Raw genomic sequence first — 15,405 nt, 5'->3', positions numbered from 1 at the left:
GTGTGTCTAGGAGGCTGTCAATGAACTGCTGGAGGGCGTCGGGGTCGAGGCTGTGGTGGTCCTCTTCGTCATCAGAGAAGAGAGGATCAGGCTGCTCTGCAGGAGGTGTTGATTCTCCCTCTGCAATGTTAAGGAGAGATGCAGTTAATATTGTGTTCTCATGTCTGTTGTTGCATTGTACATGTTTACATACAGACTGCATGACTGTGTACATCGTGGCTGTTTGGGAGGAGCTGGCTATTTAATGGGGGACAGTGGACATTTCCACTACTGACGCGTGTGTGTTTATACTTGTACATTATCAACTCACATTTCCCTGCAATGCCACTTGTGAATGGCCAGTGTCTACACCCATTCGGCACCAGTTTTGTCATGTGTTCTGTTGTGGACGTGTTGCTGGTTGTGACACATTGTTGTCAGTGTTGATGTGCTCTGTATGTTATGTGTGTGTGCTGCATTTTGGGAGAGTGGCCCCTGCACCTCTGTTTTTGCTGCCCCTTCTCTATTTCATGAGATGTGCCTTTGACTTCTGTGCTTATGTAGTGCTGTGATGTTGCATACTTGGGTACATTGGTCTCTTGGTGGAAGTTGGGGGTCTGGGGCATGGTTTGTCCGCAAATGTGCTGTACTTGATTGTGCATGTGTGGCATTGTGCCCATTTCCCCCCGTTCCCCCAGTCCCTGATCGTTACTCACCCTGGTGCGGATGTGTCGGGTCATGTTGAGCAGAGTCCGGTCTCCAGACTCCTGCCACCGTCTCCCCACTGATGACTGTGGACACCATTTCCTGCATCTCCTCCAGCGCCTCCTGTGGCGCAGGACTCCCTCCTCCAGTCTGCATTGCTGCCTTCCGGTTGTTGGAGAGTTTCTGCTTGGTTACGTCATTCCAGCACCTCTTGACCTCCCCATTGTCCTCTTCAGCACTCCCACTGCATTCACCTTGTCCACAATGGACTGCCATAGTCCATTTTTTGTTGCCAATGACACAGTGGAGGTCACAAACAGTTGTTGATGGTGTTCTACCACCTCCATTATCAGGATCCTGTTTTCCTGTGGACTGAAGCACTTCTTCCTACTCTTCTTCTCCTTGGCCTCCCTGACCCCGAGGTCCCAGGCTGGTCCTCTGGGCGGCTTGTGGGGTTCTGGTTCTCCTCCGTACTTGCTCCGGCACCATCCATTGTACTTCGCTGTTTTGTTTGGCATTTGTTTATCTGTTTTTTTCTCCTTTTATGGTGATTTTTCCCGCCTGACGCGTGTGACTTACAGGCCTGTCGCTGGTTTTCGATGATTTTTGTTCCGCGATTGGCATCATCGCAGGATTTTTTGCGTTCACGTATTGCATTTTTGTGATGTGGCGTTGGTTTTAACGCGGTTATTTGACACGTTATCTGGTGACTATTGCATGGTACTGCTGTGTTGAGAATGCTTCGTTAACACAGCGTAATTTTCCTGCCATAGACTGCAATGTTGGGAGTTGCATTAAGTAACTTTTGCAATGGTTATCACAGGTTCTTGAGAATATGGCCCTACGAGCACACTGCTAGGGTCGCTGGGGATGCCACAAAGACCATCAAGGGATTCTACAATCACTGTTTTTATCCCATGATGAGAAGCAATGCCCGCCTGCACTGCAGCGCCAGGACACTACTTGGAGTATTTGTGCGCTTTATAAGTTCCACTTTGATTTGATTGAAGATATTGCATCTGCTGGTGTCTTACCTCTTTTCTCAACCGTCCTGCTAGCTTTTGTCATAAAGGAAAGGGGGCATTAACTGGGCAGGGTTCTAGCACTCGCCGTCAGCGCTGTAAGTCGCAGAGACACTATGCTGCACTTGCTCAATGTACCACAGGACACTGCCTATCCCTCACTGGCCAGGCCTAGGTAGGTCACAGCTGATGTGGGGTTGCCTGAGATCCCATCTGGAGGGTCATACTGAAGCTGACTTGTGTGTGGTGAGTTCATGTCTAGAGCAGCACAGTGGGAGAGAAACGATGATCTGAAATGCAACCCTAAGAGAGTGCCAGCAGCTGAGATTAATTTAAGAATTCCTTCCATCACTTTGTTGTTTGTTGCAGTAGACTCTTATTAATGGAGGGACAGCTTCATTGGCTATGGAAGAGTTTGGGACCAGAGAGAGCATTGGTGCAACCACTGTGGCTCTACTTTGTAAGCTGAGCAAGTAGACACGCGTCAAAGAGGGACCCGAGCTTACTGTAAGGAAACTGCCATGGGGTTGTAGGAGAGAAGAAAGGCCAAATCTTACACTGGACAGAACTCACTCTGCATCTAATTCATGTAACTCCACGGGTAAATGCTTTCCTGATCACATCAATTTTATGAACAAATCAAGCAGCCAGATATTAGTAGAGTTGCTGAGAGGGCGCGATTACTGAAGTGGGAGTTGTCAGTTCATTAACAGAAGGAAACACCTCCATTACTACATTATATGATTTGTTGTCCTGCCTTGAAAATTACAGTTTTTTAAAGGATCTTATATAATAGTGTATGGTCTTAGTATCTTTATTTTTGCAACAATTGCTCTGCGCTGTAAGAGCTGATTTTATGGCGAGTAAATATGGATACATGCTACACAGACAGAGGTCTCTTCGGTGTGGTCTGATGTTCTTTGCAAGCACGAGATGGTCAACAATGCAGTCATTGATGTTCATCAAATTAGGAGGAGAATTCAAATTTAGTTCACACTAAGTATCTTCCAAAGTAAATCTGCCTCCCCGTCCTCTTGGTTTACTCTGTGCCATGCTCAGAAGTAACGAATGATTACCATTTGTAATGCATTACAGTAGAACACTGGTATCCCAAACATGATGGGCCCGATTCTCAAAGGGCCTCCACACTTGTAACGCAGTCATGGCGGGACCTCTGCGCTGTAGTTATCCATTGCGGAGCCCCTACCACGACTGCGAGACTTCCCAACAACTGCAGGAATCCACCACAACTGCAGGGCTCCACCACAACTGCAGGACTCCACTACGACTACGGGACTCCACCACGACTGCAGGACTCCACCGCGACTGCAGGACTCCGCAACAACTGCGGGACTCCACCACAACTGCGGGACTCCACAACAACTGCGGGACTCCACCACGACTGCTGGACTCCACAACAACTGTGGGACTCCACCATGACTGCGGGGATCCACCACGACTGTGGGACTCCACAACAACTGCGGGACTCCACCACGACTACAGGACTCCGCAACAACTGCAGGACTCCACCACGACTGCGGGACTGAACAACAACTGCGGGACTCCACCACGACTGCGGGACTCCACAACAACTGTGGGACTCCCCCATGACTGCAGGGCTCCACTACGACTGTGGGACTCCACCATGACTGCGGGACTCCACAACAATTGCGGGACTCCACCACGACTGCGGGACTCCACAACAACTGCGGGACTCCACCACGACTGCGGGACTCCACAACAACTACGGGACTCCAAAACAACTGAGGGACTCCACCACTACTACGGGACTCCACAACAACTGCGGGACTCCACCACGACTGCGGGACTCCACCACGACTGCAGGACTCTACAACAACTGCGGGACTCCACCACGACTGCGGAACTCCACAACAACTGTGGGACTCCACCACTATTGCGGGACTCCATAACAACTGCAGGACTCCACCACGACTGCGGGACTCCACCACGACTGCAGGACTCTACAACAACTGTGGGACTCCACCACTATTGCGGGACTCCATAACAACTGCGGGACTCCCCCACAACTGCGGGTAAATCTGCCTCCCCGTCCTCTTGGTTTACTCTGTGCCATGCTCAGAAGTAACGAATGATTACCATTTGTAATGCATTACAGTAGAACACTGGTATCCCAAACATGATGGGCCCGATTCTCAAAGGGCCTCCACACTTGTAACGCAGTCATGGCGGGACCTCTGCGCTGTAGTTATCCATTGCGGAGCCCCTACCACGACTGCGAGACTTCCCAACAACTGCAGGAATCCACCACAACTGCAGGGCTCCACCACAACTGCAGGACTCCACTACGACTACGGGACTCCACCACGACTGCAGGACTCCACCGCGACTGCAGGACTCCGCAACAACTGCGGGACTCCACCACAACTGCGGGACTCCACAACAACTGCGGGACTCCACCACGACTGCTGGACTCCACAACAACTGTGGGACTCCACCATGACTGCGGGGATCCACCACGACTGTGGGACTCCACAACAACTGCGGGACTCCACCACGACTACAGGACTCCGCAACAACTGCAGGACTCCACCACGACTGCGGGACTGAACAACAACTGCGGGACTCCACCACGACTGCGGGACTCCACAACAACTGTGGGACTCCCCCATGACTGCAGGGCTCCACTACGACTGTGGGACTCCACCATGACTGCGGGACTCCACAACAATTGCGGGACTCCACCACGACTGCGGGACTCCACAACAACTGCGGGACTCCACCACGACTGCGGGACTCCACAACAACTACGGGACTCCAAAACAACTGAGGGACTCCACCACTACTACGGGACTCCACAACAACTGCGGGACTCCACCACGACTGCGGGACTCCACCACGACTGCAGGACTCTACAACAACTGCGGGACTCCACCACGACTGCGGAACTCCACAACAACTGTGGGACTCCACCACTATTGCGGGACTCCATAACAACTGCAGGACTCCACCACGACTGCGGGACTCCACCACGACTGCAGGACTCTACAACAACTGTGGGACTCCACCACTATTGCGGGACTCCATAACAACTGCGGGACTCCCCCACAACTGCGGGACTCCAGCATGACTGCGGGGTTCCACCACGACTGTGGGAATCCACCACAACTGCGGGACTCCACAACTGCAGGACTCCACCACGACTGCGGGACTCCACAACAACTTCGGGACTCCACCACGACTGCGTGACTCCACCACGACTGCAGGACTCTGCAACAACTGCGGGACTCCAGCATGACTGCGGGGCTCCACCACTGAGGGACATCACAATGAGTGCGGAGGCCCTTTGTGAATCCAGCCTGATATCTTTATGATCAGTCAACCTCAAGAACTTCAGTACGTGCAGCTTCAAAAATGAGATCCACAGTAAGTTTGTGTTGACAATCTACACAGGAAGTGTTTGCTCTCATGCATAAGGGACAGAGATATGCACTCAGTTTGTTGTAGCAGGCTTGTTTCACACTGGTGCTAAGTAGGGGTGGGCAGAATTTGCGGAATTGCGTTACGCAAATCTCAGCGAAACGGTAAAAAATCTCTGCGAACACGCAGAAATTCCGTGAACGCGCGGAATTGCTAGTTCGCTGTGCTTTTTTCCTGTTCGCAATCACTGTTTGCATGCTCAGGGGGAAATATCTCGCGAACATGCATTTTGAGAACACGAACAAGCAAAAAATTTCGCGAAGTCGTGGAACACAGAGTTTTGGTCTATTTTGCGTTCTCCGCGGAACGTGAAATTACCCAAATCCCGCAAATTCCGCGAGCAGAACGGAATTTACCGCCCAGGCCTAGTGCTAAGGAAGCCCGAGGCGATACAGTAGAGGAGGCCCTGTGGCTGGAAAATTCACAGGTGCCCTAAATGGGAAGATCTGAGTGTCATCCGTGAGAACCAATGAGGCGCCTTGATCAAGCTGCGGAAACTAAAGGCCCGATTTACAATTTGGCGGATTGGCTATACTATCACAAACATGACGGATATCTTGTGCGCCTTATTATAAGAGCATTATATACTACGACACCTGTAATACGGCAGACAGCATGTCCGTCTCATTTGTGGAAGAGTAACCCATTTCCCAAACTCTGACTCAGATTCTTAGTCACAAGAGATTGACAGGCTTTGTCGCAGTTGTATCAATTGTATGGAAAAGGTGGGCGGCCACGTAGACGTTAGTGTGCAAAGTGGTAGTGCACATAAACGATCCGGTGGATAATTTCCAGCAAGTGCTAAATAAAAAAGCAAGTCAACAGCTCAATGGTGGGACCTGGAATTTCAAAAAAATGTAGGTACACATCCTTTACCCTGGCAGCTGCTCACTAGCTCAGATCCGCCTGGGAAGACAGAGAAAATATGGTAACAATTTTAACTTTGAAGGTGTCACACGACGATACTTGATCCTTGGAATATCAAAACTTATCAAATTGGTACCTACTAAAGTTCTTACACTCTGAGTCACATATGCTTTCAACTAGATTTGTGAGGTATCCTTTTTGTCCCTAAATGACCTGCTGTGACGTAGAGAGACTTTCTGAGTACTCAGTACATGCCCATGTCCCCCGGGCTCTATTGAGAGAACAATGACTTAGGTTGAAAATTGTGTTAGTGTTTGAGGGGGTGAAACCTTACTCAAGCCGCAACCACAGCTCCGCCCAGTGTGAAACACAAGCAAACTCCAAATTAACTTGTACTTAACCCTCTGGTAACTTGCTCAAAACAGTCAGGCTTAACTTAGAGGCAATGTGTAAAGTATTCATGGAGCACTTCAAACAGTAATAAAGTGAAAACACAATACAAGAAAAATCCCACACCAATTAAGAATAAGAGTAAAGTTTAATAAATGATTTAAGACAAAAACAGCAAACATCCTATCAGTAGAACCAGAGATATGCAATGTTAAAGATCTACGTTAACATAGAGCCCACTGGACCGGGAAAATTCACAAGTTCAGGCAGACTACTACGGAGAGTGGGTCGGATAGAGGCACCAACTTAGGTCCACTGAACAGAGTACCTTAAATCATGTTTTTCGGAGAGCTTCGAGATCCAGTGTCGAAGATGCATCATGCAGCAGTTCTGAGGAAGCTGCAGTGCTGCATTGTGGAGTCCTGTGTCATTGTTGAGGATGTTGCTAAGTGGCTTGCGATGCAAAGTCCTGTGTTGAGGGTGCATCGAGGATGCTTCGCACAGCGGCAGATCCGAAGAAGTGGAGGGGCTGCGATGCGAGATCTGCATTGTTTTCGAAGATGCCTTCAACAAGGGGGATGCGATGCGAAGGTCTGTGCCATGGATGTGTCATGGAGATCTGCTTCTGAGTAGACTGTGGACTGAGGTAAAAGGTCCAGTGTCAGGTATATGTCGCACTGTGGCGGTTTCTATACGGCAAAGAGGAGATGCGTCATGCTGCGTCGGTTCTGCTTGCATACCACAGCTGGGCTCGCAGAGCACCTTCAGACCCACTTCAAACAGTCCAGGTCTAGGGTACACCACTTAGGGGCAAGAATCACCACTAGTAGAGTCCAGGTACTTGGTTCAAAGTGGGCCCCCCGCCACGACCTCAGGTAAAACGATAATAAAATGGGTTTTAAACCCATTTTATTCTCTTTTTATTTTAACCCCATGGCTCTGCCTCCAGGACTATGACAAATCTTGTGGGCGGGTCCACTGGGATTACACCACTGGTGTGGGAGTGGTGGGCACTCCATTCACTGCGCATGAGGGTTTGGCCGGCCGTCTTAGGTCGGCCAACTCATCATGCGCAATGAATCTCTCTCTAGCCCCAGCTGCGTTACTGAGGCTGGAGAGAGCGGATACAGACACTCAGTCTGCCTGGGAGTTCAAGTTGCAATAACTCAGGCCAATCCTGATGCTGTTTTCATGCTGCGGCATGATTGGCTGCAGTGCAGTTTGGGTACCTTTGCCCAGGAGAAGAAAGAGTACGATGGGGCGCCTACAACCCAGGGGCCGGCCGTTTTTATAAGGTTCTGAGCGCATCGGTGCAGCCCAGAAATATCTGTCTGTGCTCAATAGATATCCAGGCTCTTTCCACTAATGTGCACAAGATCACACCCCCTGGACAAAACGGAGCCACTTTCGAACGAACACAGTTGTAAATCTCGGGAATTCCAGCAGGCCAGGCCCCAGGGTGCGTGTCTTGGTTGCCTCACCCCCTGGGGCTTTCCAACAGGTAAAACAACAGTCCAAGGCAGCGACAGAGCGGTCATGGGGCGTCATTTCAATGCCATCAACATGCCTTTGCCAGGATTCCCGCAAGACGCCCGCAGGAATCCTCCGCAAACGTTGTAGGGTTTCCTTAACACCCACCCACCCACCCACCCTTCAACAGCAGCAGAAGCAGGCACGCCGCAGAGCTGGCAAAGCTTTCCACAGCAAACCCACCACAGCTAACGGACCACAGAAAATTAACCAGAACCACAGCAAACTTCCCACTGACCGTACCACTTAAGTGAGAAGTCTGTCCGCCTCGAGATGGAGGCCGTGCCGAATGCTTTCCGCGAAGCCTGTGATGCGTGTGATGTTTCTGGGAGCCCGTTTCAAAGCCGGGGCCCCACAGCTGCCCCGCAGCCGGATAAACCCGAGGTTTGATTTCAGAATAGATTTCTTTTCATGTCCTTTAATCCCAGCTCATTAGCGGCTCTCGTTAAGGCAACATTACATCTGTATTTGCAATCCGATTTTCACGGATAATTCGGCCCACACGCACCCTGAAACACATGCGAGAGACGCCGGCCACCGCCTTCCAAGAACACTCCCTGCGCCCTGTGGGGTTTACTTAAGGGTTTTTTTCATTTTCTGCGCGGTTCGTGCTTTGCATTAACGTGCAGTGCGCTGGCATCCCGCCCTACAGGGACCCATCATGCCCCAGGGGCTAGGGTGCGTTACTACGTAAAAATGCATCAGTTTAAAGGGAGAGGCGGAAATGTTTTGTGGAAGGGGCTAGGAGCGCACTTAGGGGCATACTTACCAGCCCCTTGCGCCACCTGTACGTCACTTTTCCCATGTTAAAAATGACGCAAAAATGGCGCAAGGCGCTTGTAAATAAGACCCTGAGGGTCTCATTTACAAGGCCCCAGGGGGGCTTTTGCGCCACCAGATTGAAACTTTTCTTACCCTCGGGTGGCGCAGTGTGCCGCGCATATTTACAAGGCCCGAAAAACCCACTTTGCGTGACTTTTCAGGGCCTTGTAAATATGTGCCCCTTTCATGCAGAACACTGAGGGAAAGGGGCGTTCCGTGGGTAATGCTGTGTGCTGTGGGTGTTCCCACGCAACAGCCATGGACCCTGACAGAATCCCACATTGACGAGGAATCGTAAACCTGGGAATGCGTCAGATTATAACGTCACCCTATTAGTGAGGCACAATGAGGAGAAATATCCTTTTTTCTCCTCGTTTTTTCCTCTTTCTAAGTGTGCTGCATAATGCAGTACACATGCAGCACACACAGAAAGAAAAGAACACCTCTCGGGATTGTTTTGGGCAGGAAGGTGGCCATTCCTGCAAAAAAACAATCACCCCTACAACGCAGACACCCTTGCACCATGGCACAAGCGTGCCTGCGTTGGCGCATGGCAGCCCATTGAGCGCCGGCGCAGGGGGAAAGGACAGGAATGTGCCGTACCTCATAGATACAGCGCATTCCAGCCCTTTTTTTACACAAACGGCAGCGCAGCAGGAGTCCTTGCGGCACTCCCCTGCGCCAAAACCTCATCAATGAGGCCTGAGTGAGGAGCTACAGCCGCTGGGCCAATGCAAAACTTTGAGGTGGCGTAAAAAGAGGAAATTCCTAACTGCTCTGCCGTTTGTGTCCCATTAAATCATGGAGCTTGTTTTCAGCACCTTCCACATTACAGTTTGGCTCAATTAGATATTCATTTTGTTCTTTTTTGTGATTCTCTCCATTGTAGATCACTTTCCCTTCCTAAGCATTGGGGTTTTAGGACAAAGCCAACAGACCTCAAGCGGTCGCTGATAAAACCTCTCAATATTGTGTGACGTGCTACCCCCCGACGACCCCCTCAATGGGCGCTGTCTCTTTCAAGTAATGGATTTCCATTGGTGGGAAAATGGAAACCAAAGAGAGGTTTGGCTGGCTTCTATTAACCCCTTGCGCTGTGGGTGGGATTTGGACGCCCCCCGGCTGTCTTCCACACACGTTCATCATCACGTGGGACGGCCGGGTGCCGTCCGCAGCACCGAAGGGGTTAAAGAAGCCGGTGCATTGCATGGGTGCTTGGGCGCACAGCTGAAGAATGCTTGCGCCCGATTCTGAGGCTCCTCATGATCTCAATCCTGGCCCTGCCGCTTAGAGTATCCATGGCTACCCAGATGGTTTAGTGATTGGATCCTAGACACTGGACTGTGCTAGAGAATCTTTGCAAGGGGGTTGTGGTTGGTCTTTACTACGGATGCTTTCAGGTGTGGGGCCAAGTTGGGGAACAGCTCTCTGCAGGGTCTTTGGTCTCTGCAAGAGGGGAGGCATTTTCCTAATTGGATGGAACTGATAGTGGTCTACAGGGTGATCACGGGATTCTGTTTTCATCTGGTGAGGCGGAATGTGGTGGTCTGGTCTAACAACATGGTGATGGTAGCAAACCTGAATCATCAGGGGCATATTTGGTCCAAGCCTCTGTCTCTAGTGGCAGTTCACATCTGAGATGTGGACACTGGGGTGGTGGATGCTGACAGTACGTTCTTTCCACCCTCCCAGGAGATGTCTCTCACCCAGGAGGTCTTTCAGCAGGTGTGCACAGGGTTTGGTGTTCCTTTCCTGGACCTATTTGCTTCCCGACTAATTGCTCAGCTGCCCAGGTTTTGTGTGCAAACCCAGCAGGAGGAGGCCTGGGGTTTGGATGCCTTGACCATTCCTTGGCTGTCCCGCCTGCTGTATGCCCTTCTGCCAATTGCTCTTATTCCCAGGTTCTTGGCACATCTGGTGCAGGACTCCAGGGAGGTTGTGTTTCCCTTTTGGCCTCTGCAATCTTGTTTCCCCGCTCTCATAATCCTAGCTGTTCAGGGCCCCAGGGTGATTCTCTGCTTCCCCTCTCCCCTGCGGTCAGCTCCTCTGTTTCTTCTCCCAGGACTGTGGCTGCCGGTGCGAAAGTTGAGAGGAGGGGGTTTCAACGAAAAGGGCTGCCCCGGCATTTAGCACTGGCCGTTCAGCAATCTCATAGGCCTTCTACCCTCAAGTACTATGGGAGGAACTGGGGTAATCTCCAGCATTGGTTTGGGTCTTGTCAGTTGTCTCCTCTGGAATGTTCCCTGAAGGATGTGTTGCAGTTACTTTGGGAGGGTGTTGAGAAACAATTGGCGGTGTCTACCTTACAGGCACAGTAGGCTGTGATTAAGGCATTTTGTTCCCCATGGGGGAATCTGGAGGATGTGGATGACTTGGTTTCATGATTGCTGAGAGGGTTTTCTTTGTCTTGTTCTTTGGTGAAGCCTCTGTTCCCATTGTGGGACGTACCTCTTGTGTTGAGGGCTTTGGTTGCGGCTCCCTTTGAGCCTTTGGAGTTGGATTGACATCAATGTTGTCTTTTTCTAAAGATGAGAATATTTTGTGTTTGGATTCTTCTTTTGTGCTCAAGGTGGCTTCTCAGTTGCATTGTTCTCAAGAGGTGATTTTGCCTGCTTTGGGAATGGAGTAGGAGTCTGGGCATAGTCTTCCTTGGTCTTTGTTGGATGTCAAGGGTGCTTAGCGCACCTATCTGGATCGTACCAGTCCATTTAGGAAGTCGGACTCCTTGTTTTTTTCTTTTGGGGTCTTCTCCCGGGGAGTGAAGGCCCCTTCTTATCTGTTGGTCATTGGCTGAAGCAGGTGATTGAGCTGGCTGGGTCTCTGCCTCTTGCAGGAGTACAGGGGCGCTTTACTCAAGGGATGTCGGCTTCCTGGGCAGAGTTGTGGGGGGTTTCCCTTTACAGAGCCTCTACTTGGGCCTCCTCTAATAGTTTTGTGCAGCATTATCGGCCCCAGAATTTGCTGTATGATGATATTAATTTTGGATTGGGGGTGTTGCAGGCTGTGAGCTCCTAATTTACTTGTTTACTGTTGCATTAAATCACTTGGGTGCTGCTGTTTGTCGTTGTATCCTTGTGTTTCTGTTGATATGAATGCCGGTAAAAGAGATTGGGTAGGTAGTCTCAATTTGCAATGAATGGGACGAGGACAGGAGGGATCTGGTGGTAATGTGCTATTACTTACAGGTAATCTGGGGGGGAGGAGATCCAGCATTCATTTCATACTTTTTTCTGTCTGTGAGATAGATATATCTAAATTTGTAATGAATGGGACGAGGACAACAGGACCAGGAGTAATGAAGATTGCTGGTAAGTAATAGGGCATTACTTACTATTGGTGATAAATGTAGAATGGTCTGACTTGTGTCACGTTTGACAAGTTTGTTTGGCAATTTGGGAATGAAACTATTGAAACTTGGTCTTATGTTTCTTGTTATTGTACTTCCCCTTTATTTTTTATGCACTGGTCATGGGAGCAAAAAGGACAAAATCCATAAACCCAGGTTCCTCTACATTGCTCTTCGCTGCTAAAGAGAGGCACTTGTTTGCCTGGGTTCAGCCACCCTGTATGCACCTCACTTCCGCTTGTTGGACTGCCGACAGCACAGGGTTGATTCTTAACATCTTGACGCATGGGTGTCTGGACAGATACAAACCTGATAATGCTGTGTTACTGTTAAGCATGGGCGAATTTTGCGAATCTCGCGTTCGCGAATTTTGCGGATTTGCGAACTCGCAATCCGCAAAATCCGCAAATTCTCGCGAATTTGCGGATTTTTTTTTTTTGTGTTTGCGTGGGTTTCTGCCAGTTCGCGAGGGTTTTGTACAATTTCGCAAATTGCGAACTTACCTGTCGGGTCGCAAGTTTCGCGAACTTGTTGTTTCTACGTGTCCAGCCTGTTTGGGACACTCTTCTTCATCACTGCCACTCTCTGTCACCACTGCCACTCTCTGACTACTCATGCCACCCTCTGGCCCACCCATGCCACCCTCTGTTTCATCACAGCACCCTCTGGTTGTCCAGGCAGTGTACATTATTGTGGCAACGCAAGCACACCTTCCCTGCCTCAAGTGACCTGAATTAATTTGGGGCTGATTAATGTGTCACAGAATATTTTTTTAGCTGGCACCTGCTTCCTTAGTGCTTCCTGATTAGTGATCTTTTGCACTTGCTAAGTGCTTTCATTGTTGCAAAATTAGTTACAACACCTGCCCTGCCCCAACTGACAATAATGAATTAGGGGCTGATTAATGGATTTGAACTTCCAGCCTGGCTCCTGCTTGTCTCCCTTAGCTGTAATTCAGGACCTTTGTGGCATATGTGTAACTATTCTGAGGTTCAGAGCAGGGTCACATAATAGTTGCAACTGGCAACTGAACTCTGGAGGGGCCCCTCAGGAAGCACTACAGGAAATGGCTACTAATGATGAGCCTGAACTTTTGAACCTGGTAAGTAGTTTCAGTTTTGCTAAGATCGTATTTCTGCAATTTTGCACTTATTCGCGGGGCGCGAAGTTGTACTGGGAAGCCGCGAACTCACGCGAACAGTGCGAGCAGTGCGAGCAAAATCCGCTGCTCGCGGATTTGCGGATTTTGCGGGAGATTCACGAATCTCGCGGATTGCAAATTTACCGAAAATCCGCAAAATCCGCGAGCGAAACGGATTTTCCGCCCATGCTTAGTTACTGTTACACTGAGGGAGCTCTCCGCACTCTAGAGGAACTGTCAAAAGGAGGTGGCCCCTGGGATGACCAGTTTCCGATCTATAGAGTAGTGGTTCAGTCATTGCATGTCCTTTATGGTTTCCCAAGCACTGCCCACACACAACCCCCTGCAGATATTAGTTACATTCAGACATAGTAGCCACCTAATCTTTTGGATGGTGAGAGATTTATATTGGTAGGCAATGTGCGGTAGGGAATGAGGGCAGAGCTTAGCACGCACTTACGCGTCTACACACAATTTAAATTCACATAGTTCAACTACCCACATTGCACCTATAACTCACCTCACAGACTAAATGTAATGTACACCACAGATTCTTGTTGCCTTAGCTGTGCACTCGTACATGCAGACTTTTTGCAAATGATGTGGGACTGCCCAATAGTTGCACGCTTCTTGATACTGAAGGCGATGTACATAGAGCGTACTTTTAGAATGCACCAGACATTTCAGGTAGAGAGGTGCCTCCTAGGTTTATTCCACAGACAGACAAAGAAAAAAGTGTGCAATAGATTTATGGACGTAGCCCTGGGAGTTTCCTGCAGGGATATTGCGATCCAATGGAAATCCCCGATTAGTCCACCGCACAGCCAGTGGAGAACGGAAGTTGAAGGTTGGGAGACAGCAGAGGGGGAGGCCCTCTTGGAGGAGGAGTGGAGAGGGCTTTGTAAGCCCCTGCTGGCGGAACAATGGATGAAGGTGTTGCCTAGCTTCTTAGGTACAGAGGGTCAGTAGACGTGTACTGACCTGGCACCCAGCAGACAGTGACCATCGCGTCTGACCCCCTAGCACCAGACAGGCTTTGTCCACCCCTGACAATGAAAGGATACTGATCCACCATACCAGCCAGCTGGTGCACCCCAGAACTTAGAGCGCCGAAACATAGGTGCAAACATCTAGAAAGGATATGGCGCTCCAGCAGAAACAATGCTGAGCGAGCCCCTTTCAAGTCTGCCCTCAACACCTGCCACCAACAACTTAAAGTTGTAAAAAAGGAGGCCCTGACAAACTGCATCGAGGCCAGCACCAACCAGACCAAAGAACTCTTCACCACTTTCAGAGAGTTCACCTTCTCATCAGCCACCAAAATCTCGATCCCCTCCTCACAGGAACTCTGCAACACTCTTGCAGACCACTTCCATAACACGATACCCAACAATATACCAACCACTTCAGGGTCCCCCCTCCCACGACGACAGCCACGGACCACCCACTCAACACATGGCAACACTACTGCCTTAATGAACTCCATCCACTCAGGAGCTCTCTCCCACCCATGCCCCGATCGACTCTTTAAGCTCTGAAGCGACAAGATAAGCCACCAGCTCACCACCATCCTCAATGCCTCCATCACCACCGCCACCTGTCCCGATGCCTAGAAACACTCAGAGGTCAGACACCCTTCTTAGGGAACCCCCTGCAGATCCCAGCGATCCTGTAGAAGGCCATCAACCTCCAACTCACCGAACATCTGGAGACAAACAACGTGCTTGACTCCTCCCAATCAGGTTTCAGTGCCAACCACAGCCCCAAGACAGACCTAATTGCCGCGACAGATGACATGTGGAGAAGTGTGGCTCAAGTGGAGAAGTGTGGCTCAATGGTTAGAGCAGGCAGACCTTGATGCAGAGCTCTGGCCAGGGACCAGGGTTCGATTCCTGCCCAGGCGGGTCTCGGGCTCATTAATTCCCCTGACCGGATATTCTCGCCTCAGTGCCTATTCTGATCATGGGTCCCAAGCTGCAACTCTGGGCAATAGCTTGCTTAGTCTCCACAACGGCCCCCACAATGCGAGGGATGCCTGGTCTGCACCATGGGGGTGCCCAGGAGTGGACATTTCACAGGGAAAGCCAGGAAGGGTTCCCTTGCGGTATTCCTACAAGCGCCGGGAAACCCACTGCGGGTAGCTG

Source organism: Lissotriton vulgaris, chromosome 6, assembly GCF_964263255.1.
Source record: "Lissotriton vulgaris chromosome 6, aLisVul1.2, whole genome shotgun sequence".
Taxonomy (NCBI): Eukaryota; Metazoa; Chordata; class Amphibia; order Caudata; family Salamandridae; genus Lissotriton; species Lissotriton vulgaris.
Note: the sequence above shows the minus strand (reverse complement) of the source record.